Source organism: Schistocerca nitens, chromosome 4 (assembly GCF_023898315.1).
Source record: "Schistocerca nitens isolate TAMUIC-IGC-003100 chromosome 4, iqSchNite1.1, whole genome shotgun sequence".
Taxonomy (NCBI): Eukaryota; Metazoa; Arthropoda; class Insecta; order Orthoptera; family Acrididae; genus Schistocerca; species Schistocerca nitens.
Genome location: NC_064617.1, coordinates 86,508,385 through 86,535,780, shown reverse-complemented (window position 1 = coordinate 86,535,780; position 27,396 = coordinate 86,508,385). Strand labels below are relative to the sequence as shown.

The 27,396-nt window shown below is 43.4% G+C and overlaps 1 protein-coding gene across 1 annotated transcript in view; it reads right to left on the bottom strand.

The window, feature by feature from the left end:
• The window catches only part of LOC126252131 (uncharacterized), a 131,027-nt gene that overhangs the window by 73,893 nt on the left and 29,738 nt on the right, over positions 1-27,396 (bottom strand). The window lies entirely within an intron of this gene.

Below are 27,396 nucleotides of genomic sequence, written 5' to 3'. Positions count from 1 at the left end.
GCAGTAACTTAAACGACTCCAGTTACCAATAACCAAGTGTCAATGCTAGCATTTCTTCAGATAATGTTGGACGTTGTTAATTACTGTCCTGCTTTTAAATTTCCTCTTCATTTGTAATAAGAAGCCAGCCATAAGTTTCAACCGACAAATGTGCCAAGTTCTGGACAGACGCTTAGGAAATCTGAAGCTGCTGTTAATTGATAAGTGGACTGCCTCGACGTGTTTCACATTTACGTACAAATTCAGACACCCAGACTCTTCTTGCACTTCCCATTTTGCCTACTTCGTCAAAAACCTGCCACGCCAAGTAGTCCTGTCTGAATATCAAAGTTTTGCATCGTGACTCTAGTATCCTGTGTGCTGTTTATTAGCGTCAGAAAGAAAATAAAGCAGCGTTCAGAGGCTCGTTATCTCGTGTTATCTTGCGTTCCCTCTAGTGTAAACTGTTTGTAACGCTTATGTTAAAGTGGATATCGATTATTAGTAAATGATGCAATATTTCACGAGACCCACGGTCTGGACAGGACACGTGGCAGTTCGAGCATGACATTTTGCTGATGTGGCACAGAGTCACCCACCTCAACCACCTGGGAACAACGTCCTTGCTTGCTATTGGCTAAGCAAGGCTCCACTGTTTGCAGTAGCACAAAGATTCCATTACTGTGATTGGTGGAAACGCTCGAGCCAGGCGGGAACACCATTGTCAGTGCAGGGGGAGGGTCCAGTGGAGATGGCCACAGTGACCGCTCATGTGTGGTTAGCCACGGTGTAGAAATTGACAGTTGTTGTAAAATAGTACTAATTGTTTATGAAGGAGAATATCTGGGTGGTGGGCAATGTACCGATACCGATGACAGTAGACAATAGTTATGGATAATCATGTTATTAAACGTGTCATGATCTGACGAGAATGTGATGGCCACAGCTAATCGACGCCGCGCATTGGAAATTTTCACTAATCGCCGATGACGACCATATTACTGTCAAGGACGGCTAGCCTTTATTGGATTACACTGAGGTGGCAAGAGTAGTGGGAAACCTCACGTACACAAGTTGTAACAGGGTAGTGCATCGGTGGAGCTATCATTTGTATTCAGGTGAGTCATGTGAAAAGGTTTCCGACGTAATTATGGCCATACGATAGGAATTAGCAGACTTTGAACGCGGAATGGTAGCTGGAATTGATCGCATGGGACATTGTGTTCCGGAATCATCAGGGAATTCAGTATTCCGCGATCCACAGTATCAAGAGCGTGGCGAGTATACCAAATTTCAGGCATTACCACTCACCACAGACACTGCAGTTACTATTATTATTATTGTCGCATGCATCAATTACAGTAATACACATTTAGCAAAACAAAGAAATAGATATAAAAATGAACATGTGAAATTATATACAGTACACAAGTTTTAAAACGGCTCAGACTACATTCGGATGTTGATGGACTCGATCCAGCAGAGTGCCTCGTGGGATGCTTGTTGGAGCTTCTCAGTGCCACCAGGGAAGCGTCTGATTGGACATTCATTCACAATGTGGCTCATTGTTTGGGTGTCACGACAGTCACATACACTGTCACTTGTAAAGCCCCACTCGTGCATGTTGTATTTGCACCTACCCTCTTCCGTCCGATATCTGTTTAACTGCACCCACACCTCCCTCGGTTGGTGGAAGCCTGGAACTGGAACTGTTGGATTGTCTACCAGTTTGTGGTTTCGGGTTCTTGTAGCTTGACTCTCACGTTTCCACTCTGCGTCCTGGTCGAATCCTGTGGATAGCATTTGGACTCTCATTTCATATGCTGGTCTTATACATTTGAGGGGTTCCTGGGCAGCGATAGCAAATCGTCATGAAGAGGGATCGAGTTGTTTTCAGAAACTTGCTGACAGAGGTTGTAAAGAGCAGCCTTTCGACGGTGGTCTGGTGGACAGATGTTTGAAAGCACTGGTAGCCAGCAGGTGGGTGTAGACCGGACTGTACCACTAATTACTCTCATAACTGAGTTCAGTTGGACGTCTACTTTCACTGCGTGGGCGCTTCGGAGCCCAACTGGTGCACAGTATTCTGCTGCAGAGTATACCAGTGCAAGGGATGCTCCTCGGAGGACTTATGTGGTTGCTCCCCATGTACTGCCTGCCAGCTTAGTCACAATGTTCACTCATGGTTCTATCTTCTTGGTCAAGTTGGAAAGGTGTTTTTTGTATGTTTAAGTTCTGTCCAGAGTGACTCCCAGGTATTTTGGGCTTTCGTTGTATCTGACTGTCTCAAGAGGGCAGAACTGTAGATTGCTCTTTGCTGATGAAAGGCGGTTAGAGAGGTGCAACAAGCTTACCTCGGTTTTAGAAACATTTGGTCTCAGTCGCCAGAGACCTCCATGTGAGTCGTCACTTTTTTCACCTTCAAATGCATCTTCATGTGCCTTGATCACAGCCGGTGCTCCCTGGGCAACTAACTGGTCCTTTCCAATTAGGCTAACTTCCGCAGAACGCGATTTAAAGATAATTCCAACAGCGATTACGAAATTAACAACAATATTAAACCCTATACAAACGGCACTGTTCAGAGACAACCTGGGAACGTGCTCAGAATATTACAACTGAATGTTGAGGGACTGTACAGAAATAAGGCCGAGATTCTGTCTAAAAGTTTGAGAGAGAATAGGGCGGACGTCTTAGCGCTGCAAGACAATGCAGTGGCTGTCGGCCTTTACTTAACGACCGAGAACACCGGCTTTTCCATACAGTTTTCAGAACTGACATACAAGCAACAATACGTGCAGTAGCCGCGGAAATCAATGTGGGACGTACGACGAACGCACCCGACTGAACACTGCTACGAAATTTGGCGTTAATGGACCATGGCAGCAGGTGACCGACGCGGCAGCCTTTGCCAACAGAACGACATCGCCTGCAGCACCTCTCCTGGGTTAGTGACCATACCGGTTAGACTCTACTCGACTGGAGAACGGTGACCTGGTCAGATGAGTCCGGATTTTCTGTTGGTAAGAGCTGATGGTAGGGTTCTAGCGTGGCGCAGACGCCGCGAAGCTATGGACATAGGTTCTCAACAAAGCACTGTGCAATCTGGTGGTGGTCAATAATGGTGTGGCCTGTGCTTGCATGGAATTGGACTGGGTCCTCTGGTCCAATTGAAACGATCATTAACTGGAAATAAACTACTGGCCATTAAATTTGCTACACCACGAAGATGACGTGCTACAGACGCGAAACTTAACCGACAGGAAGAAGATGCCGTGATATATATGATTAGCTTTTCAGAGAATTCACACAAGGTTGGCACCGGTGGCGAAACCTACAACGTGCTGACATGAGTAAAGTTTCCAACCGATTTCTCATACACAAACAGCAGTTGACCGGCGTTGCCTGGTGAAACGTTGTTATGATGCTACGTGTAAGGAGGAGAAATGGTAAAGGTCGGATTGTAGCTAATCGTGATTGGGTTCATCGTATCCCGACATTGCTGCTCGCGTTAGTCGAGATCCAATGACTGTTAGCAGAATATGGAATCGGTGGGTTCAGGAGGGTAATACGGAACGCCGTGCTGGATCCCAACGGCCTCGTATCACTAGGAGTCGAGATGACAGGCATCTTATCCACATGGCTGTAGCAGATCGAGCAGCCACGTCTCGATCCCTGAATCAACAGATGGGGACGTTTGCAAGACAACAACCATCTGCACGAACAGTTCGACGACGTTTGCAGCAGCATGGACTATCAGCTCGGAGACCATGGCTGCGGTTACTCTTGACGCTGCATCACAGGCAGGAGCGCCTGCGATGGTGTACTCAAAGACGAACCTGGGTGCACGAATGGCAAAACGTCATTTTTTCGGATGAATCCAGGTTCTGTTTACAGCATCATGATCGTCGCATCCGTGTTTGGCGACATCGCGGTGAACGCACATTGGAAGCGTGTATTCGTCATCGCTATACTGGCGTATCACCCGGCGTGATGGTATGGGGTGCCATTGGTTACACGTGTCGGTCACCTCTTGTTCGCATTGACGGCGCTTTGAACACTGGACGTTACATTTCAGATGTCTTACGACCCGTGGCTCTATCCTTGATTTTATCCCTGCGAAACCCTACATTTCAGCAGGATAATGCACGACTGCACATTGCAGGTTCTGTACGGGCCTTTCTGGATACAGAAAAAGTTCGACTGCTGCCCTGGCCAGCACATTCTCCAGATCTCACACCAATTGAAAACGTCTGCTCAATGGTGGACGAGCAACTGGCTCGTCATAATATGCCAGTCACTACTCTTGATGAACTGTGGTATCGTGTTGAAGCTGCATGGGCAGCTGTACCTGTACACGCCATCCAAGCTCTGTTTGACTCAATGCCCAGGCGTATCGAGGCCGTTATTACGGCCAGAAGTGGTTGTTCTGGGTACTGATTTCTGAGGATCTATGCACCCAAATTGCGTGGAAATGTAATCCCATGTCAGATCTAGTATGATATAGTTGTCCAATGAATACCCGTTTATCATCTGCATTTCTTCTTGGTGTAGCAATTTTAATGGCCAGTAGTGTAGTTATATTCGGCTACTTGAAGACTATTTGCAGCCATTCATGGACTTCGTGTTCTCGGTGGAATTTTAATGGATGACAATGCGCCGTGTCACAGATCCACAGTCCTATGCGACTGGTTTGAAGAACACTCCGTACGATTCGAACGAATGATTTGGCGACCCAGATCGCCCGACATGAAACTCGTCGAACATTTATGGGACATAATCGAGATGTCAGTGTGTGCTCCAGCAACACTTTTGCAGTGCAGTAGAGGCAGCATCACTCAATATTTCTGCAGGGTACTCCCACCGACTTGTTTAGTCCATACCACATCGAGATGCTGCACTATTCTGGGTAAAGGGATGTGCGCCACCATATTTGGAGGTATCACATGACTTTAATGTAATTACCAGCACACGATCATAATAAAAGATGGCATCATTTAAAATACATAGTGCCCTCTTCACTGCAGATTATTTCCTCAGCTTCCTACCGTTTGGACAGCGCTACAATATCTCAACGAGGCCACGGGGTGCTGTCATCCGCTGCGAAAGGGATACTTTTAGAAGATACCAGACAGATGTTCTCTACAGAAATTTCGCAAGGCTAACCGATTCACACATCTCCAAACACAAACCTCGCGTGTGCCGTTTGACTGTTAAAACTAGACACTGAGACACGTAACTTGCTACTACATGGGGGAGTATTGTAGCTTGTTCACAGATACAAGCGAATGGTAGTCAACAGTGGTGAATTGAGCGCGAAGACTCTTTCACTTATGTTTGCTTTCATTTGCTTCCCTGTAAACGAGACTTCACCAAGTAATCCAACAAGATTATGGGAGCGATGGATAAATAAAAAGTGCATGGCTCCCCTCCTACTCCTCTGCTGCACCTCCCAACATTCGACAGCCCTCGCTAAAGCTTAAACCAGGATAACTGACTCCTATGCTGTGCAGTGATGGGGGAGTGTGGATCCTATTTCAAAATTCTGTGTGATGTCAGAATCGCTCTAATAGTGGGAGTATTAAAGTGTGCCAGAGGGGTTGGCTTAATGAGTTTTTCTGTTAAGTGATCAGTGCGTCATACATATGTGGCAATTCTCCCTCTCTCTCTCAGTCTCTATCTCTTTCCCTCATGTACACACAAAAACACAAACAAACGCAAAGCTTTACTCACATAAACAAACGAGATAGAAAGTTACACTCGTCTTGTCGTTGTTGTTTGGGCGCTTATATCCTGCAGGTTGCGTGTCTACGTCTAGTAGTTTCAAATTCTGCACATGGCAACCTCTCAGACATGTTTAGGCTACGGTGGCATCGCAGGGAACAGAAGAGAATCTGTCCAAATACACGGGAAATAAAAATGCAAGGTAAGTGATGTCTATCACGTTGTAAGTAGGCTGTTTAGGTTTTTTTTATTGGTAACGCCACCTCTGTATGAAAATCACTGGCTGTGCTGTGTGCAGTCTGTGGCTGCTTTGCATTGTTGTAATACTCGCCATTGTAGTGTTAGGCAGCTGGCTGTGAACAGCGCGTAGCGTTGCCAAGTGGGAGGTGAGCCGCCAGCAGTGGTGGATGTGGGGAGAGAGATGGCGGAGTTTCGAAATTTGTCATGAACTGCTCTATATATGTATAATGATATCAAGGTAAATACATTGTTTGTTCTCTATTAATATCTTTCATTTGCTAACTATCCCTATCAGTAGTTAGTGCCTTCCATAGTTTGATTCTTTTATTTAGCTGGCAGTAGTGGCGCTGGCTGTATTGCAGTAGTAAGAGTAACCAAGATTTTTGTGAGGTAAGTGATTTGTGAAAAGTACAGGTTAATGTTAGTCAGGGCCATTCTCTTGCAGAGAATATTGAAAGTCAGATTGCGTTGCGCTAAAAATATTGTGCGTCAGTTTAAGCACAGTCCTGTATAAATTGTTCAAAGGGGACGTTTCATATGTCGACCCTTAGCCGAGGATACCTCACTGGAATCTTCTGATTTTTTCTTGTAGTTTGTGTAATTAGTGTAGCTTTTGTTTATTGCTAGCGCGTAATTGTAGAGAAAATCTCCTTTGTAGTTGCAGTCTTTCATTGTTGTACAGTAAAACAGTTGTGGTATGCATGTAGATTTGCACCAAGTATTTCGCAGCTGCAATTAACTAGATATTATTTTCAGTGCTATGTTAATGTGTTCCCCTATTTTTGCTCTTCAGATTGTGTTTTTCTGTGTTGTCGTGTGAAATACTGTGACAATAATGGCATGTGAAAAACGTAATACTAGGCTCCAAAGTAAACTGAGAAATGACAGTGAAAATGAAAGCAGTGTGTTAGCGCCACCGAGTAATGAATTAACTAATGTTCAAATTAGTAATTTGGTAATTGTGCATAGGGAAATGGGGCGTGCGGCAAACAATGGCGTGGACAGGGAAACAATTAGTGAAGAGGGAAGCATTATCGATCGATCGGTCGGCAACAGCTCGCCTCAGGAATCGGGAATGGCAGAACACAATATTGCAAATACTGTAGACTTAGGTTTTGGGTCCTCACCGTTTTCTCAAATGAGTCAAGACACATTTTCTGCTTGTCAAAATGTGAATGTTGCCGGTGAAAATGCACTGCCAAAAAGCATAGAGAAACAGATTCCGGACACTAATACATTATTATTGCAATTAATGCAACAAATGGAACAAAATCAGAGACAAACACAGCAAAATCTTCAAAAATTAGACACAATGGAACAAAATCAGAGACAAACACAGCAAAAGCTTCAAAAATTAGACACATTGGAACAAAAGCTTCAAACGTTAGACTCAGTGGAAAATAAGCTTGAACAAACACGTGAAGATTTAACTACCGAGTTACATAACATTGAATCGAAATGTCAAAAAGTCTGTAATGATGTAAAAACACAAATTTGTGAGCATTTTCAACCTATTTTTTCGCAGCATGAAAATGCATTACAGAATCACGAAGCAGCCATAAAAGAATTGCAAATTATTGTTCATGAAAATCATGAGACCTTGCAAGCTAAAATTGACTCAGTTGCATCTACCGATTCGGTTACGCAACTTGCAAAAACCCAGGAAAACTTAAAGGACAAAGTAGAAAGACACATGGAGGCAATTAGTACATTATCAGAGAAAGTAGTTGAACTTTCGGATCAGCTAAATAATTTATCTACGAAGGTAGATGATAATCTGAATGACACAAAACCGGTAGTCTTTACTGACACAGAAGAGAGCGAACACATTAGGAAACTGAAACAAAATCTGAATCAAATTAATACGCAACACCAAGTAGAAATCCGGGAAGTACAAGATCAGCTGACACAGGTAATACAAGAATTACGTATTTCAGAGGACACTCGCGCTCCAACACGGGAAGAGGGACATAGAAATACGGAACAACCACAAAATAATAACACAGGACACTTCGGAAATTATGAAAGAAATTGGCAAGGCGCGTTGGATTTTGAGATGGAACCGCCGACACGACGTAACAATGACCGATATGCGACTCGCCGACACGATGATTTTGACTATAAGCTGTTCATTACTACACGTAAATTCAAAATGTTTAAGAATTCTGCCAACGACATTCATCCACAAGCGTGGCTCCATCAATTCTCTCATTGTTTTCCTCCCAACTGGTCGTTAGAACACAGATTAGAATTTATGTGTGGCTACTTGGAGAATGAACCAGCTGTAAGAATGCGATCGGTCATTCACGATTGTAACAGTGAAGGAGAATTTTATCATGCCTTCCTCTCAGCGTATTGGTCTCAAGCTACACAAGACCGAGTAAAACATAGCATCATAATGATGAAACGTTTCGAACAATCTGAATTTTCCAGTCTTATGAAATATTTTGAAGACATGTTGCATAAGAATCAATATCTTTCAAACCCATACAGCCCCTCAGAACTCATCCGCATTTGCTTAATGAAACTGCCTGAACATTTAAGAAATATTATTTTGGCAGGACGTTGCAAAGACGACATTGAAGCTTTTCAGGGACTGTTACAAGAACTAGAAATTGACACAGACAGTCGCCGGATGCGAAAACAGGAAAACAATCACTACAGGTCACATACGTCACAGTTTCGTGACGACAGAAACAATAACTGGACACGACAAGGCTATTCTTACAACGCAAATCGTGACCAAAACAGACACCACCCATATGACAACCACTGGCAGAGTAATAATAGTTACAGAGAAAGATCGCATTTCTGTAGTAATGAATATGACAGAGACAATCATAGAAACAGACAATATGGTAACCAGAACTATTATTATCAAGGGAGACAGAATACTTTCAGACGCAACAGTTCAGATCGCAGGTACGATTCAGGAAGAAACTCTCCACCACATGGCCGACAAGAAAGAGACTATGTAAACTACCGACATAACGACAGACCTGAATTTCATCAGAACTGGCGGGATTATAACAGAGCTGGGCCCTCTCGGCAAGGCGAATTTGTAGAAGTTCGGTCTCCTAATCCCAATAACGACGCGCGCCAACAAAGAAACAGACAATGACCCGCACCGCAGGCAGACACCTGCGCCGGCTGGCTCCGAGAAAAATAACATAGACGCTAACCTTGAGAAAAATTCCAGTATTCTTTACCGACGTATACCACTTGATAATTGCGTTAAAGTTGAAACTCTGCGTACTAGGAAGAGCAAAGGTTTACACCACATTTCACACATAAAACCGTTTATTGAGAGATAATGTGCTTTTTTAACTTGAGATTTTAATGCAACATTTTGGTTTAGTTGAAAATACATTCTGGATTTAAAGTACTTTCTGTGAGATACCAGAGGACACAGTGGTTAGTTTATGTGACAGCTACACGATGTTATCACGATGCTACTAATGAGTGACAATTTACAATGTTGCTTTTGCGGCGTATCTGTTTTATATCTGCACAGCTTTCTGAATTCTTCTCGAAAGAAAAACATGTTTTAGTAGTAACTCTTGTGGTATAGCAACAATGAGACAGCCTTTTGCGTGGCACAACAATATGTTACAGTACAGTTCTTTCTTCATCACAACAATAAGCGTAATAACTAAGATATCTATACACAAAGCATTTCACTTTTGTTTATCATGAGGTAAGTACATTGACTTCTGCAGAACTTAGCTTTAGGAGGACGATAACTACGAGACTTCCACAGAGATTATCTTACAACATGACGCACAGTTTAGCGCTACAGGACACGTATTTGAGTGATTAATTTTGTACTTAAAACATTTATTTTTAAAGATTTTTGAATTGCAAAGAAAGTTTTCCGTGATACATTTCATTCCATTGCTGTAATCTGTAACACCTGAGGGTATAATTACATTAATCCTCAGGGGGGTACACACTTACTTTGTGTACCATGTGTTTGGCAAGCACAAGGAGCCCTAGCTAATATGGTGTTTGCTTATACAACTTTACACATCGGTACCATATTTCTGTAACACACAAATTACACAGCTATCTAATCATTTAACTGAGAGACAAACATTTTTTTTACTACATCAGTGACAGATGTTTACGCAATTACACAGTTGGATAACTTCACACTTATGAAATTGTATTTTGTCTGTACTTTGTGAACTGTTCATATTTTTTCGGACCCATTGTGATATTATGAGAGCTTTGAGTGATATATTTGGTATGAGATCATGATTTTTAAGGTACGTTTGAGGTAGATGACACTATTGAAATGAGCAGAGAATATTTTTTAGGGTTTGAAATTATTGCAGAAAGCTACGACGTTTTTGAGATTTGACTGAGGTGTTATGATGTTATTTTTACGACGACGATGTGTATTATGCTGTTGAGGTATGTTTATGATCAATAAGCTGATGCTATATAAGGAATGTGATTATGTGTTTATATGTATATGAATAATGAATAGAAGTTAGGGACTATGGTTTGTGAAAAAGGTTGTTGGAAACCAAGAATCGTACTTTAAGAGTTATGAAATGTGTGTATATGCGTGAATGTATCACAATGCTGGCGAAAATTTTTTGGACGCTGTTATATTTATAGGATTTTGTTTCTACAGATTTGTAACCCAAATTCTTGACCTGTGAAATATACTTATATGAGACTGTCACTGTAGCGGAAACTGGTGTCATAAATATTTCGGTAAGAAAGTTCAGTGACCACCTGCACGTAATGCGTCGTGGGCACCCAGCTGAGCGGCCAGGTGTGTCAGACGCCTGGAGAAAAAGCCATTATTGCGAGCCCTTTTCAGCGGCACAGGTAGAAAAAAAAGGGAGGCCATTATCCTCGCTATTGACGTTTCTTTGTAGAGAGCATCGCAAAAACGACACGGTCGAACTTGAAAACATATGATTACACTGTGGAGCTCTTAATTTGTGATATTTACAGAAATGCCTAAAGAAATGACGAGAAATATTTTTACATCTGCACACCTGATTCTGACAAGCGTCTTTCTACGAGAGTTGAGAGAATTTCTACTAACTTATGAAATGCCTCATGACTACTGAATGATTATTTTATGCTTTACTTTGTACATAGTTGCTTATTTCATTTGATATCTGGTTTCCAGCTGTCTTTCATAAAATAAAATTAAATGCATTTGCTAATGTGAACACTTTCTGTCAACAGATCTATTAAATAATTACTTTATGATCCACATTCTTCGAAAAAGGAGCTCTTGGAATGGAAAGAACAATAAGAAGGGACTAGTAACAGGAACTGAATACCTAATTTTCTTTTCAACTACTTGGTAATTTTTTTGGTAGAGTAAGTTATCGTGATGCATCACTCTAGTGTTAAGATGTGACATAGGTATTAGACATGGCCATTTTTAGTGTAATACTTTTTCTGCTTGAACTTTGTCATGTTTAGGTATAAGTTATGCTGTTTGCCAGGAATAGTGCTATTTAATTTTAATTTGTGTTACTCTTCTAAGCCAGTTTTACTACTGATTTATGTTTCTTGTTTGCTGCTCATTGCCTTATATTAGTTGTAATTTATGCTGCTTGCTTCGCCATTTGTATTTTTGATCATTGCTGTTTGTGTTAATTGTTTTCTGCTGCTGCATTGCCTCGTTCCTTAGTTTAGCATCTGAGCTCAGTAGATTTAAGTTAGCTTAAGAGGGGGTAGACTATAGAAGAGAAAGAGTTGCGATGAATGGAAAGAAATGCACTGAGAGGCTATATGAGAAAAATACAGAAAGCAGGTATAGATAGGACTTTGGGAAATAATGAAGAACGAAGGGAGATCTCCGAGAAGTAAAGAAAGTTGTTTTTGCAAAATACTGCAGTAAAACAAACCCTGTCCTTTACCTGTGTTATCCCACTATGTGTTTGTGTACTCTTGTATGTTTGTGTTTTTCCTGTCTTTATGTGTTTAGCTAATAAGAGTTATGTTGTAGAATTTTTCTGATAATATGTTATTTTCTTTGTAAATATGCTTAGATATTATTTATTCTGTTTTGTTTTAATGCTCATGTGTGAAGTTGATGTTTCAAAATTTATTCTGATCTTTATGTATGTACTTATGTCATTATTTTTGTAACACTGATGTATATGTTTATTTCTATTCTTTTGTAAAGCCCCTATTACCACAAATGTTATTTGTATTGTTATGTTCTTTACTGATGTGTTTTGTACCTTTGTTATTGTGTTCTTATGTTATAAAATTGTACTTGTCACCAGTTCATCATATTATTAACTTGTAAGTTACATTTCACTGCACACGTTTCTGTTGGTCATAGTATATGGACAATATGTGAGAAGTAGGGACTGTTAGTGTTTGTATGTGTGTTAATAATTCAGCAAAGGACTGGATAACAGCATTGCTGGTTCTAAGGACAATTCCAAAAACTTTGTGAGTGCACAAGTGGTGGTTATGGACTTGCTATATTATCTGCAAGACTCTTCAATGGTGATTGTGCACCTGCACAGTCACAACGGATGGCTGCTGGCCATCTCTACAAGGACTAAAGTGGGTCTGCATCTTTGATGATCCATCTATACCATTATTTCTACCAGGACTACAGTGGGTCTGCTCTGTGATGACCTACCCACCAATACTCTTCAAAACTTCGACTGACTCCGCTGTGGGTTTGCTCTGTTGTGGCCCATTACCTGTCAGCATGTCAAGAGTCAGCACTGTCTATCCATTGGAAGGACAACACTACTTCTTCAAGACTGCATGGAAATCCACTACTTCCGTGTGCATTTTCTTTTACTGCTCAGACTTTGAGAAAAACACTGATATTTTACTGTGATGAATGATCAGGACTGTGTTTATGGACTGTGAGAAAATTTTAGCTTTTGACCAACATTGTATCAATAAGTGTGTGCATTTGATTTCTTTGTTATTGTAATTACGATTATGAAAAATTTTAACAAATATGTATTGGCCAGTGCCCAAAAAAATTTGTAAACTTTTTTTGTGGGGAGCATGGGGGCTATGTAAGTAGGCTGTTTAGGTTTTTTTATTGGTAACGCCACCTCTGTATGAAAATCACTGGCTGTGCTGTGTGCAGTCTGTGGCTGCTTTGCATTGTTGTAATACTCGCCATTGTAGTGTTAGGCAGCTGGCTGTGAACAGCGCGTAGCGTTGCCCAGTGGGAGGTGAGCCGCCAGCAGTGGTGGATGTGGGGAGAGAGATTGCGGAGTTTCGAAATTTGTCATGAACTGCTCTCTCTCTCTCTCTCTCTCTCTCTCTCTCTCTATATATATATATATATATATATATATATATATATATATATATATATATATATATATATATATATGATATCAAGGTAAATACATTGTTTGTTCTCTATTAATATCTTTCATTTGCTAACTATCCCTATCAGTAGTTAGTGCCTTCCATAGTTTGAATCTTTTATTTAGCTGGCAGTAGTGGCGCTGGCTGTATTGCAGTAGTAAGAGTAACCAAGATTTTTGTGAGGTAAGTGATTTGTGAAAAGTACAGGTTAATGTTAGTCAGGGCCATTCTCTTGTAGAGAGTATTGAAAGTCAGATTGCGTTGCGCTAAAAATATTGTGCGTCAGTTTAAGCACAGTCCTGTATAAATTGTTCAAAGGGGACGTTTCAACGTGCAGACAGCTATAAAGCTCTAGCTGTGCAAAACGAAAAGAAGAAACTTGACGTCATCTGGCACTCTCCGTTTCAATGAATCTTCACCACGCGCCACTACCAAAAGTGAGAAATCCCCAAACAACGGAGATCTCATACCCACGGTCTTTCATCAGCTAACAGTTTCTTTTATATTAGCGAATTATTCTTTGCAATCATGCCAGAGGGCTATCCTCCATTCAGAGGGCTATCCTCCATTCACTGTACAGCTACTTCTACACTGTAGGGTATGTCTCTGACAAATAAAAATCGTTTCCTATGTTTTACACATGTTTCTCAGGCTCATTCTGTTAACTGCAGCAATTTGAGTGGTGTAGATTGATACATGCGTGTGCATATGAACAGACTCACTTTCTTACATAGATACCAGAATAAAAAAAAAACTAGCACAAGAATACATAAAGCAAAACAGTTACTATGCCGTCTCGTTAAACCTTGTGAATATTAAGACGACGTAGTCTCCGTTTTGGTTTTGTATTTGCTTATAAATCAAGAGGCATAAACTCTTCTAGCTACATCTGGTAAAAACTACGATGACGCAAAGGTAAAATAGTTACTCATTCAATAATCCTGAACCTAGATATAACATGATTCTGTTAACTATGCCACCTAGAAAATTCTTCGTTATCTCAATAGAATCATACCATGGAGTTTCCTTCAGAGTACTACAATAAGAACTCTGGCTCTGCTTCATCAACACTTTGAATATCACCTCTGATTAGTAATCAATCACACTATGAAATTTAGTCCTTCAGATAAACAACAATAAAATCAATTCAGCACTCGTAGTTACTTCGAAAAAATAGGCAAGTCCATTCGAAATCACTATTGTTAATAAATCACTGATTGTCTTTCAACCACGTCTTCTATCTGTTATTTATCAAAGTCCGTTTCTATCGATCACTAGGAAGATTCTCTCTATTTACTACTGAAATGAAAGCACGTAAGACGGTGAAACATATATTTACATTGAGCAGAAGTTACACGCCTCTGACTATTTTTGTCCATCGGCTAGCATATCATTCGTATTCAATAAATACCTGTAAGACTCAGCTCGCCAATATCATAGCATCAGCAACGTAATCAATACTATCGTCTAGTGTTACTAACAAATTGATCATTGATCTGTGTAACAGTTCGAACAGGAAGGCAGCAAAAGAAGCAAAGCAGTCGAAGCAAGCAAAGCAACGAAAAATGAACGCATTGGAACAGCTTATTATACAGGGTGTAAATTTTAATTTGACAAACCAGAATAACTTGGAAAAGAAGCTTCACACGAAAAAATGTGTAATATCCAAAGTTGATTATTTTCGAGGGGGACATCTGCTGGTGCTAAAATTATCCCGCCACCATCAAGCGCGCGGGATTAGCCGAGCGGTCTAGCCGCTGCAGTCATTGACTGCGCGGCTGGTCCCGGCGGAGGTTCGAGTCCTCCCTCGGGTATGGGTGTGTGTGTTTGTCCTTAGGATAATTTAGGTTAAGTAGTGTGTAGGCTTAGGGACTGATGACCGTGGCAGTTGAGTCCCAGAAGACTTCGGAGACACACCCCAGCCCCCTGGGGTGGGGCGGGAGGCAACTTTAATATTTCAAATGGGAACCTCCCATTGTTTATTGCAGAATCAGATTCTACATAAAAAATTACGTACATATTGTCTTAAACATTTGTTTTGATTCTTGGTAGTTGGCGCTGTAATACAACAAAATCCATGTTCTCATTTTTTCGCGGAAAATGGTTACGGATAAATAAAAAAATACTTATTTACTTCGTAAATTTTGATTCGCTAAAACTAAAACTCTCCCTTTCTCACCATAAGATGGAGTTTGAGAGAGAGGAATCAGAGTTTTAGAAATGTTGACCCAAAATCATCAGAAACTGCAGAAAAAATTAATATTTGGGTCAACATTTGTAAAGTAGGTGTAAGGAACTTTGAAAAAATAAAAATAAGGAAAATAGGAACAGCGAACGCTCCAACCTCAAGACGTGAAACACAGAGCTAGATTGAAAAGCCATGGCTTCGTGGCTATGTGGTCACGGCTTTGCGCTACCAAGGGGGAGATCCGTGTTTAAATCTCTCTTTCGTACCCCTCCTGTTTTTCACGAAATTATGAAATGACCGTCCAATCATTGAAGTGTGTGTTCGCTGTGTTCAAATTTGTGTCTGTGTCATAGTGTAATGTTCGTTTTCAGCAGCGAGTTGTAAGAATGGAACCTCCAGACGCCATACATTGAATTTGTTTTATACAAGTACCGCATCTTATGACTTTTGGGTTCTATTTTGGAAGTTTTGACTCTTGAGATCTTTTATTGTAACGTACGAGTAGTTCATACCTTTTATCGTTCTTTTATCATTTTTGTGAGAGGTCTCTGCAGCATCTCGCCTGCTGTCACTATTCATCACTTTTATTCGCAAAAGTAATACGGGGGTTGGAATTTTAATAGTGGCAACTATTTATTTACAGCTCGTACAAAATAGATAAGTGTTTTAGAGTTTTACTGACCTTCAAAGTAGTCACCAGCATTGTGTATAACCCGTTGCCAGCGATGTGGAATCGTAGGATACTCTAAGCAGTGCCAGCTGTGTTGACAGTTCGAGCGGCGCGGCCTATTGCCCGACGAATTTGTTGCAGTTCTTAAGTGAATGCCGTGAAGTGTTTCCTTCAGTTTAGAAATCGAGTTGAACTTACGAGGGCTCAAGTCAGGGGAGTGCAGTAGGTGGTATAGCACTTAGCAGCCCCATCAGTCAAACAAAGCAGTAACACCTTGCACTCAACGTGCTTGAGCATTGTCCTGCAAAATGATGGTCAGGTCCTGCAGAAAGTGTCATCACTTCTGTCTCTAAGCTGACCGTAGGCTGTCTTCCAAATATGAACAGCATAGAGACAGAAGTGATGACACTTTCTGCAGAACCTGACCATCATTTTGCAGGACAATGCTCAAGCACGTAGAGTGCAAGCTGTTAATGATTTCAGAATGAGATTTTCACTCTGCAGCGGAGTGTGCGCTGGTACGAAACTTCCTGGCAGATTAAAACTGTGTGCCGGGCCGAGACTCGAACTCGGGACCTTTGCCTTTCGCGGGCAAGTTATCTACCAACTGAGCTACCCAAGCACGACTCACGCACCGTCCCCACAGCTTTACTTCTGCCAGTACCTCGTCTCCTACCTTCCAAACTTCACAGAAGCTCTCCTGCGAACCTTGCAGAACTAGCACTCCTGAAAGAAAGGATATTGTGGAGACATGGCTTAGCCACAGCATGGGGGATGTTTCCAGAATGAGATTTTCACTCTGCAGCGGAGTGTGCGCTGGTACGAAACTTCCTGGCAGATTAAAACTGTGTGCCGGGCCGAGACTCGAACTCGGGACCTTTGCCTTTCGCGGGCAAGTTATCTACCAACTGAGCTACCCAAGCACGACTCACGCACCGTCCCCACAGCTTTACTTCTGCCAGTACCTCGTCTCCTACCTTCCAAACTTCAAAGAAGCTCTCCTGCGAACCTTGCAGAACTAGGACTCCTGAAAGAAAGGATATTGTGGAGACATGGCTTCGCCACAGCATGGGGGATGTTTCCAGAATGAGTTTTTCACTCTGCAGCGGCGTGTGCGCTGGTATGAAACTTCCTGGCAGATTAAAACTGTGTGCCGGACCGAGACTCGAACTCGGGACCTTTGCCTTTCGCGGGCAAGTGCTCTACCAACTGAGCCACCCAAGCACGTAACTAAATACACTCCTGGAAATGGAAAAAAGAACACATTGACACCGGTGTGTCAGACCCACCATACTTGCTCCGGACACTGCGAGAGGGCTGTACAAGCAATGATCACACGCACGGCACAGCGGACACACCAGGACCCGCGGTGTTGGCCGTCGAATGGCGCTAGCTGCGCAGCATTTGTGCACCGCCGCCGTCAGTGTCAGCCAGTTTGCCGTGGCATACGGAGCTCCATCGCAGTCTTTAACACTGGTAGCATGCCGCGACAGCGTGGACGTGAACCGTATGTGCAGTTGACGGACTTTGAGCGAGGGCGTATAGTGGGCATGCGGGAGGCCGGGTGGACGTACCGCCGAATTGCTCAACACGTGGGGCGTGAGGTCTCCACAGTACATCGATGTTGTCGCCAGTGGTCGGCGGAAGGTGCACGTGCCCGTCGACCTGGGACCGGACCGCAGCGACGCACGGATGCACGCCAAGACCGTAGGATCCTACGCAGTGCCGTAGGGGACCGCACCGCCACTTCCCAGCAAATTAGGGACACTGTTGCTCCTGGGGTATCGGCGAGGACCATTCGCAACCGTCTCCATGAAGTTGGGCTACGGTCCCGCACACCGTTAGGCCGTCTTCCGCTCACGCCCCAACATCGTACAGCCCGCCTCCAGTGGTGTCGCGACAGGCGTGAATGGAGGGACGAATGGAGACGTGTCGCCTTCAGCGATGAGAGTCGCTTCTGCCTTGGTGCCAATGATGGTCGTATGCGTGTTTGGCGCCGTGCAGGTGAGCGCCACAATCAGGGCTGCATACGACCGAGGCACACAGGGCCAACACCCGGCATCATGGTGTGGGGAGCGATCTCCTACACTGGCCGTACACCACTGGTGATCGTCGAGGGGACACTGAATAGCGCACGGTACATCCAAACCGTCATCGAACCCATCGTTCTACCATTCCTAGACCGGCAAGGGAACTTGCTGTTCCAACAGGACAATGCACGTTCGCATGTATCCCGTGCCACCCAACGTGCTCTAGAAGGTGTAAGTCAACTACCCTGGCCAGCAAGATCTCCGGATCTGTCCCCCATTGAGCATGTTTGGGACTGGATGAAGCGTCGTCTCACGCGGTCTGCACGTCCAGCACGAACGCTGGTCCAACTGAGGCGCCAGGTGGAAATGGCATGGCAAGCCGTTCCAGAGGACTACATCCAGCATCTCTACGATCGTCTCCATGGGAGAATAGCAGCCTGCATTGCTGCGAAAGGTGGATATACACTGTACTAGTGCCGACATTGTGCATGCTCTGTTGCCTGTGTCTATGTGCCTGTGGTTCTGTCAGTGTGATCATGTGATGTATCTGACCCCAGGAATGTGTCAATAAAGTTTCCCCTTCCTGGGACAATGAATTCACGGTGTTCTTGTTTCAATTTCCAGGAGTGTAGTTGCCACTATTAAAGTTGCAAGCCTCGTATATTCTCACCACATGACTCATACGCTATAACCAGTTAATAGTATGGCAATTGCCAAGGCTACAGAAGGAGAACAGATACGTCAATGTCCGGACGGGAAATTCATAATTTCGTGAAAAACTCGATTACGAGAGAAGTCTGGATACGAATTTTCCGCTTTGCAGTCCAACACCGTGACCACACAATCACATCGCCGTGACACTGGCAATTCACTCGATGTTGCACATCTTGATCTAGGACAATACACTGTATCTATTTTGTTTCTTTTTTTCACAATTCAGTTCACCTTCTTCCTGTTTTCACTCTTGATCAATGTTCAGTTGTTGACGGGCTATCAAAAGTGGTTCAAATATCTCTGAGCACTATGGAACTTAACATCTGAGGTCATCAGTCCCCTGGAACTTAGAACTACTTAAACCTAACTAACCTAAGGACATCACACACATCCATACCCGAGGCAGGATTCGAACCTGCGATCGTAGCGGTCTCGCGGTTCCTGACTGAAGCGCCTAGAACCGCTCGGCCACAACGGCTGGCTGACGGGCTATCCAATGGGCTATATTTTCATTATATCTGAAAAGAGTGCGATGCCGAGTTTCTCTTACCATTAGACAGGTTGTCTCTCTCCTAAGAATCGTCAGGCGATTTCGCTGTCGTGTTCCAGCAGATATTTGCACTTCTGTTTATGCACTGTGTAGCTGGAGCCAAGGAAAACGAATGCTACTCACCACATCTTCGATGAGACGCTCGGAGTGGACGGAATGCGTCGGTTTGTTCCCCGTTACGAAAAAAATCATTTTAGAAAGCGGAATTTTACGTGCCTGTTCGATAAAGTGATCCCAAATTAACCTTGTGCGGTATTAGCTTTATCGATTTGTATTAACAGGGACAGTAAAATACGAAGACTAACCTCTACTCCAGGATCAACTCGGTAGCGCTGCATGCTTGTCAGTAACAGTCAGCACGTAAAATCCCTCTAAAAATGAAAAACAAAATTGCAAATATCTGCCGAAACATCAGAGAAAATGCGCCTGACTTCTCTTATGAGGGACACAGTTTACACCAGCGAAAAGGTTTATGAGGCAGTGGTTCTTTTTCAGATCATATCATTTAACTGCTGTTTTTCTACTGCAGTCTACCGCAAATGTACAAAAGTGCGCGTATTAAAGTACTTGTACAACAAATACAAAGAACGTTCCGTTACGAAAACTTTTTGCAGCAGTATTATTGCCTCCCATATTCTGTATTCATCTCGTCGATTGTGGCAAACCGCCTAAAAACCACAACCAGCCTGGCCAACACAGCGGCCAATATCGTTAATCGTCCGGGCGTATTCTATTAGGGGCCGGTGCGCCTCCCCGAGCCCTTTGGGCGGCGTGTTAACGCGCGCGACTATGCGGGTAGCTTTTATTCCTAAGAGTTGTCCTTCGTCATTAATGTTCAACGGAAACTAACTTACATGTCAGCAGTAATCGAGAGGCTGCTGTAGGTCCTCGTTTATCGACTCTACAGAACACAGAAATATTTCGTTGATTTTTACTGTGTTACACTAGAAAATCGTCGCAAACTACCATAAGACGAGATACTGTGTTATGGTCAACGTAAGGTTACTTCCAAAAGGGAAAAAAATGTGAATCAAGAATTCTCTTCACGCTATCAATAAGTTAATATTAATTGAATTTGTTAACCATTTGAACCCCATACTTTAATGTCTATACAGGGTGTTACAAAAAGGTACGGCCAAACTTTCGGGAAACATTCCTCACACACAAAGAAAGAAAATATGTTATGTGGACATGTGTCCGGAAACGCTTACTTTCCATGTTAGAGCTCATTTTATTACTTCTCTTCAAATCACATTAATCATGGAATGGAAAGACACAGCAACAGAACGTACCAGCGTGACTTCACTTTGTTACAGGAAATGTTCAAAATGTCCTCCGTTAGCGAAGATACATGCATCCATCCTCCGTCGCATGGAATCCCTAATGCGCTGATGCAGCCCTGGAGAATGGCGTATTGTATCACAGCCGTCCACAATACGAGCACGAAGAGTCTCTACATTTGGTACCGGGGTTGCGTAGACAAGAGCTTTCAAATGCCCCCATAAATGAAAGTCAAGAGGGTTGAAGTCAAGAGAGCATGGAGGCCATGGAATCGGTCACCGAATATGTTGTCGAGAAGCGTACGAACACTTCGACTGAAATGTGCAGGAGCTCCATCGTGCATGAACCACATGTTGTGTCTTGCTTGTAAAGGCACATGTTCTAGCAGCACAGGTAGAGTATCCCGTATGAAATCATGATAACGTGCTCCATTGATCGTAGGTGGAAGAACATGGGGCCCAATCAAGACATCACCAACAATGCCTGCCCAAACGTTCACAGAAAATCTGTGTTGATGACGTGATTGCACAACTGCGTGCGGATTCTCAACAGCCCATACATGTTGATTGTGAAAATTTACAATTTCAGCACGTTGGAATGAAGCCTCATCCGTAAAGAGAACATTTGCACTGAAATGAGGATTGACACATTGTTAGATGAACCATTCGCAGAAGTGTACCCGTGGAGGCCAATCAGCTGGTGATAGTGCCTGCACACGCTGTACATTGTACGGAAACAACTGGTTCTCCCGCAGCACTCTCCATACAGTGACGTGGTCAACGTTACCTTGTACAGCAGCAACTTCTCTGACGCTGACATTAGGGTTATCGTCAACTGCACGAAGAATTGCCTCGTCCATTGCAGGTGTCCTCGTCGTTCTAGGTCTTCCCCAGTCGCGAGTCATAGGCTCGGATGGTCCGTGCTCCCTAAGACGCCAATCAATTGCTTCGAACGTATTCCTGTCGGGACCCCTTCGTTCTGGAAATATGTCTCGATACAAACATACCGCTCCACGGCTATTGCACCGTGCTAATCCATACATCAAATGGGCATCTGCCAACTCCGCGTTTGTAAACATTGCACTAACCTGTTGATGCTACGTACTGATATGCTTGATGCTAGTACTGTAGAGCAATGAGTCGCATGTCAACACAAGCACCGAAGTCAACATTACCTTCCTTCAATAGGGCCAACTTGCGGTGAATCGAGGAAGTACAGTACATACTGACGAAACTAAAATGAGCTCTAACATGGAAATTAAGCGCTTCCGGACACATCTCCACATAACATCTTTTCTTTATTTGTGTGTGAGGAATGTTTCCTGAAAGTTTGGCCGTACCTTTTTGTAACACCCTGTATATTTCCGTTTACCATGTGGTGTGTATTGTAGGTGCTACTTCTGTCTTATTTCTCTTTCATTAAAATAAATATTAGAGTAGTTTTATTTGCTTTAATTTCGTATTTTGAACATATTATCAGCGCAAAAATTGTGGAGAGTAACGTCAGTTCACATTTCTTTTTACACACCATGGATTAAAATCTAATGTCTGGATGAGTCATTCTCCAAGAACTGCCTTACGGGGGATTTTCTGCTCTGAATTTATCACACGAAACTCCACTCCCATTCTTGTTTTTAATCTTATGTCTTCAAGGACGAGCGCGACAGGAAGTTGTTCTTATTAACTTTTACACCCAGACGCCAAGTTGCCACTTGCTTACAGAAATACTGATTAAATTCGGTCCACAGACTAGGCCGGATAGCTCCACGGCTTGCTGGTTGTCTCCTAAATTGCTTTTGTCTTCTGCGGCAGTAAAATTGTGTTCGCGCCGCACTCCAATACATCAGCGGGTTGTTGGAGACGTGCCCAGTCAGTGATGCATTGGGAGCCGGGCTGGAGGTCCGTCCGAGGAAAGGCGCTTCCAGATCCAGGATATGGAGGAACCGTGTTCGCTGCCGCAAGAAATTCTAGCAGACTTCCTCTTCCTTATGACCGGGAGACGGCTGATGATGATCGAAACCTGTAATATCTTGTTGAAATTACGTGTGACCGTGCCACAAAAGAAACCATTTCTTAAATAAAATACTTAACACTTATTGCTGGTTCATTGAGCTCTCATGACGTAAATCCTGTTTTCTTATTTTTTGCCATGTGTAGAATACGGCACCTAATAATTAAATTGCCACTAAATCTGCGCTGATTGTCGAAGTCAGTGGTGCATTTGACGCTTTGCAACGAATAATGTTATGCTCGAAGGATATGGACAATTATTAGTTAGAAGATTGTCAGGTGTGTGTTAATTGTTAAGGTGTGTGGTAAGTATTAAATTGAGCAACTACCACGAGTTGTTGTAAAGCCGTGATTTATGAAGGTATGCTGTTATATATGAACGTTCGCGGCCCAATATTTAAATGAAAACGCCATATGACCACATCTAATTCAAGAAATTAGTCGTAAAATGCACACACGTTTAATGACATTTGCACAACAGTAATTGAAATTTGCATCGTTATTTATTTGAACATTAAACAGTAGGTAATTTCAAATACAAAATATGCACAGACCGTAGAATAGTACTACACCGAATATCTCGGGCCTATATGAACATACACTACTGGCCATTAAAATTGCTACACCACGGGCTACGAACGCGAAATTTAACCGACGGGAAGAAGATGCTATGATATACAAGTGATTAACATTTCAGAGCATTCGCACAAGTTTGGCGCCCGTGGCGACACCTACAACGTGCTGACATGAGGAAAGTTTCCAACCGATTTCTCATACACAAACAGCAGTTGACCGGCGTTGCCTGGTGAAACGTTGTTGTGATGCCTCGTGTAAGGAGAAATGCGTACCATCACGTTTCCGACTTTGATAAAGGTCGTATTGTAGCCTATCGCGACTGTGGTGTATCGTATCGCGACATTGCTGCTCGCGTTGGTCGAGATCCAATGACTGTTAGCAGAATATGGAATCGGTGGGTTCAGGAGGGTAATACGGAACGCCGTGTTGGATCCCAACGGCCTTGTATCACCAGCAGTCGAGATGACAGGCATTTTATCCGTATGGGTGTAACGGATCGTGCAGCCACGTCTCGATCCCTGAGTCAACAGACGGGGATGTTTGCAAGACAACAACCATCTGCACGAACAGTTCGACGACGTTTGCAGCAGCATGGACTATCAGCTCGAAGACCGTGGCTGCGGTTACCCCTGACGCTGCATCACAGACAGGAGTGCCTGCGATGGCGTACTCAACGACGAACCTGGGCGCACGAATGGTAAAACGTCATTTTTTCGGATGGATCCAGGTTCTGTTTACAGCATCACGATGGTCGCATCCGTGTTTGGTGACATCGCGGTGAACGCACATTGAAAGCGTGTATTCGTCATTGCCATACTGGTGTATTACCCGACGGGATGGTATGGGGTGCCATTGGTTACACGTCTCGGTCACCTCTTGTTGGCATTGACGGCACTTTGAACAGTGGACGTTATTTTTCAGATGTGTTACGACCCGTGGCTCTATCCTTGATTTTATCCCTGCGAAACCCTACATTTCAGCAGGATAATGCACGATCGCATGTTGCAGGTCCTGTACGGGCCTTTCTGGATACAGAAAATGTTCGACTGCTGCCCTGGCCAGCACATTCTCCAGATCTGTCACCAAATGAAAACGTCTGGTCAATGGTGGTCGAGCAACTGGCTCGTCACAATACGCCAGTCACTACGCGTGATGAACTGTGGTAACGTGTTGAAGCTGCATGGGCAGCTGTACCTGTACACGGCATCCAAGCTCTGTTTGACTCAATGCCCAGGCGTGTCAAGGCCGTTATTACGACCAGAGGTGGTTATTGTGGGTACATATTTCTGAGGATCTATGCATGCAAATTGCGTGAAAATGTAATCACATGTCAGTTCTAGAATAATATGTTTTTCCAATGAATACCCGTTTATCATCTGCATTTCTTCTTGGTGTAGCAATTTTAATGGCCAGTGGTGTAATAAGCATGCCCGCAAATTCTTATGGTTCAAAATGGTTCAAATGGCTCTGAGCACTATGGGACTCAACTTCTGAGGTCATCAGTCCCCTAGAACTTAGAACTGGTTAAACCTAACTAACCTAAGGACATCACACATCCATGCCCGAGGCAGGATTCGAACCTGCGACCGTAGCGGCCTCGCGGTTCCAGACTGCAGCGCCTATAGCCGCACGGCCACTTCGGCCGGCAAATTCTTATGGTGCAATTAGTCTAACATTACCCGTCTCCCAATAAGTTAGCAGGAAACTTAGATATCTTTTCCAGTTGCCTTAAGGCACTTCCAACATTAAATAAGCATACAAAATCCTGCCTACGGCTGCTGGGCGCGTACACAACGGCAACCAGTCCCCAAGCGGTCAATATGTCCTAAAACAAGTTAAAACTTGCATGAAAACGACTTAAAACACACGCTCCACAGGTGATGATAAACGAAATGAGAAACATTAGCCTCCTTAAACTAGCCAATGTGGAACCAAGTTCAGAACCATCTCCGGCAGCTATCCATGCCACAATAAATTTCAACGATCTTCTTAGTTAAACACAGAATAAAAGTGATGCGTAACTTGGAGCTTGCATACTACGAGCTGGGAAGCTGTTCAGCATGAGACGACGAATCCACCACAATTTTGCACGTGAAGGCGCCAAATGATCGGCACCGTACATCCGGCGCGATAAAAGACAAGGACGGCGAGCACGGCGAGGCCCCTGCACCACGGTTAGGGACGCCAGCTTGTTTTCAACACTAGTTGGCTCGTTGAACGCCGACCGGAGACTCTCCCGTCACACGTTCACCCGGGAAACCGACGGGGGAAGCAGTCAAAGATAGCGAGACAGCCGAATAACGATATCAGCGATGCAGGCACAACACCCTAGCGCCACCCGCCACGACTCAATATGTATTAACGTGCAATGAGTCGTTGTGACGTGTTTAATAATTTGTCATAAAAATAAAGTTCCTTTGTGTTTGCCCGGCTGTTTATCAAAGTTTCTCTGCGTGGACACGAAGGACCCTGCCGATATCAAACATAAATAATAATTAAGATTCAAATCTGTGAGTCTTTTGCGCGAGTACGACGATTATGTCGTGGTCTTCGAAGCCATCCCCTTGAGATGGCATAAATTATTCATCCTCGTTCAACCACTGTTCATATTAATGGTGTTATTGCGGTCTTCAGTCCGAAGACAGGTTTGATGTCGGCCTCCAACCTAGTCTATCCCATGTAAGTCTTTTCGCTTCCGCATAATATCTGCAGCCTAAATCACTTTGAACTGACACTGAACTAGTTTTAGGGGTTCTAAGTTTTGATCTGAAAATGGCAGCAACCGAAACGTTGTAAAATATAAAAACATGACGTTTCTGTCACATTCAGTGCTACACGTCTCTACCCTCCGTTCGAAGGATGGCGGTTTTGTTTTGTCTGCTTGCTGAAATTTTCTTGCACCAGCGAACACAATTCCTCAGCATCCGCGAGTGGGAAGCATGTTTCCTCGGACGAAAATGTGAAATGATAATGTGGTTTTCTCAGAGTGGTTGCGCCTGAACTACCGTCTCATTCTTATGATGTGAAGACTGTCTGAGACGGTCGAAACATGAATTGGTTTTTGAAATTTTATGAGACTGTTTCGGGAAAGAAACTATTTTTAAAAAGTAAGGAGTGGACAGAAATGTATGTTTGAACATAAATGCAGATGTTATCCAAGCCTGCAGGCTACGCTTTTGTATTTGACCACAAACGGCACCTTTACAATGCCCGCAATACGTTGCGTGTGTCACTCGTGGTAAGGACAGTGTTCTATGTAGTTGCGAATGCATTGTATCGGAGCTAAGTGAAGTCGAACGTGGGAAAATTTTTGCTGTTCATGTCGTGGATGCGTCCGTAAACAAGACAGACGAAGTGTTTCATGTTTCAAGAGCAATGTATCAAAGATCTATGCCCCATGCAGGGAAAGCGGAAAAACATAATCCGCTAAGTCACAACAGGGACGGAAGTGCTGTTCTCCCTTTTTCGGTATTTATTGGCCTTCATGATGTGCCCATTCAGCCATCTTAATAGTGGAATGTCAATTGCGACGATAGAAACGTCTATATCTACATCTTCGTGATTACTCTGCTACTCATATTGAAGTGCCTGTCAGAGGGTTCAATGAACCACCTGCAAGCTGTCTCTCTACAGTTCCACTCTCGAACGGCAAACGGGAAAAACGAGCACAAATGTTTCTGTGCGAGCTCTGATTTCTCTTATTTAATCGTGATGATCATTTCTCCCTATGTAGGTGGGTGTCAACAAAATGTTTTCGCAATCGGAGGCGAAAAGCCGCGCGGGATTAGCCGAGCGGTCTAGGGCATGGATGTGTGTGTTTGTCCTTAGGATAATTTAGATTAAGTAGTGTGTAGACTTAGGGACTGATGACCTTTGCAGTTAAGTCCCATAAGATTTCACACACATATAATTTTTTTTACCTCCCCTATTTCGCGATAATACAAAACGAGCTGCCCTTCTTTGTACTTTTTAGATGTCATCCGTCAGTCCCACCTGATGCGGATCCCATACCGCACAGCAATACTCCATAATAGGGCGGACAACCTTGGTTTAAGCAGTCTCTTTAGTAGACCTGTTGCACCTTCTAAGTGTTCTGCCAATGA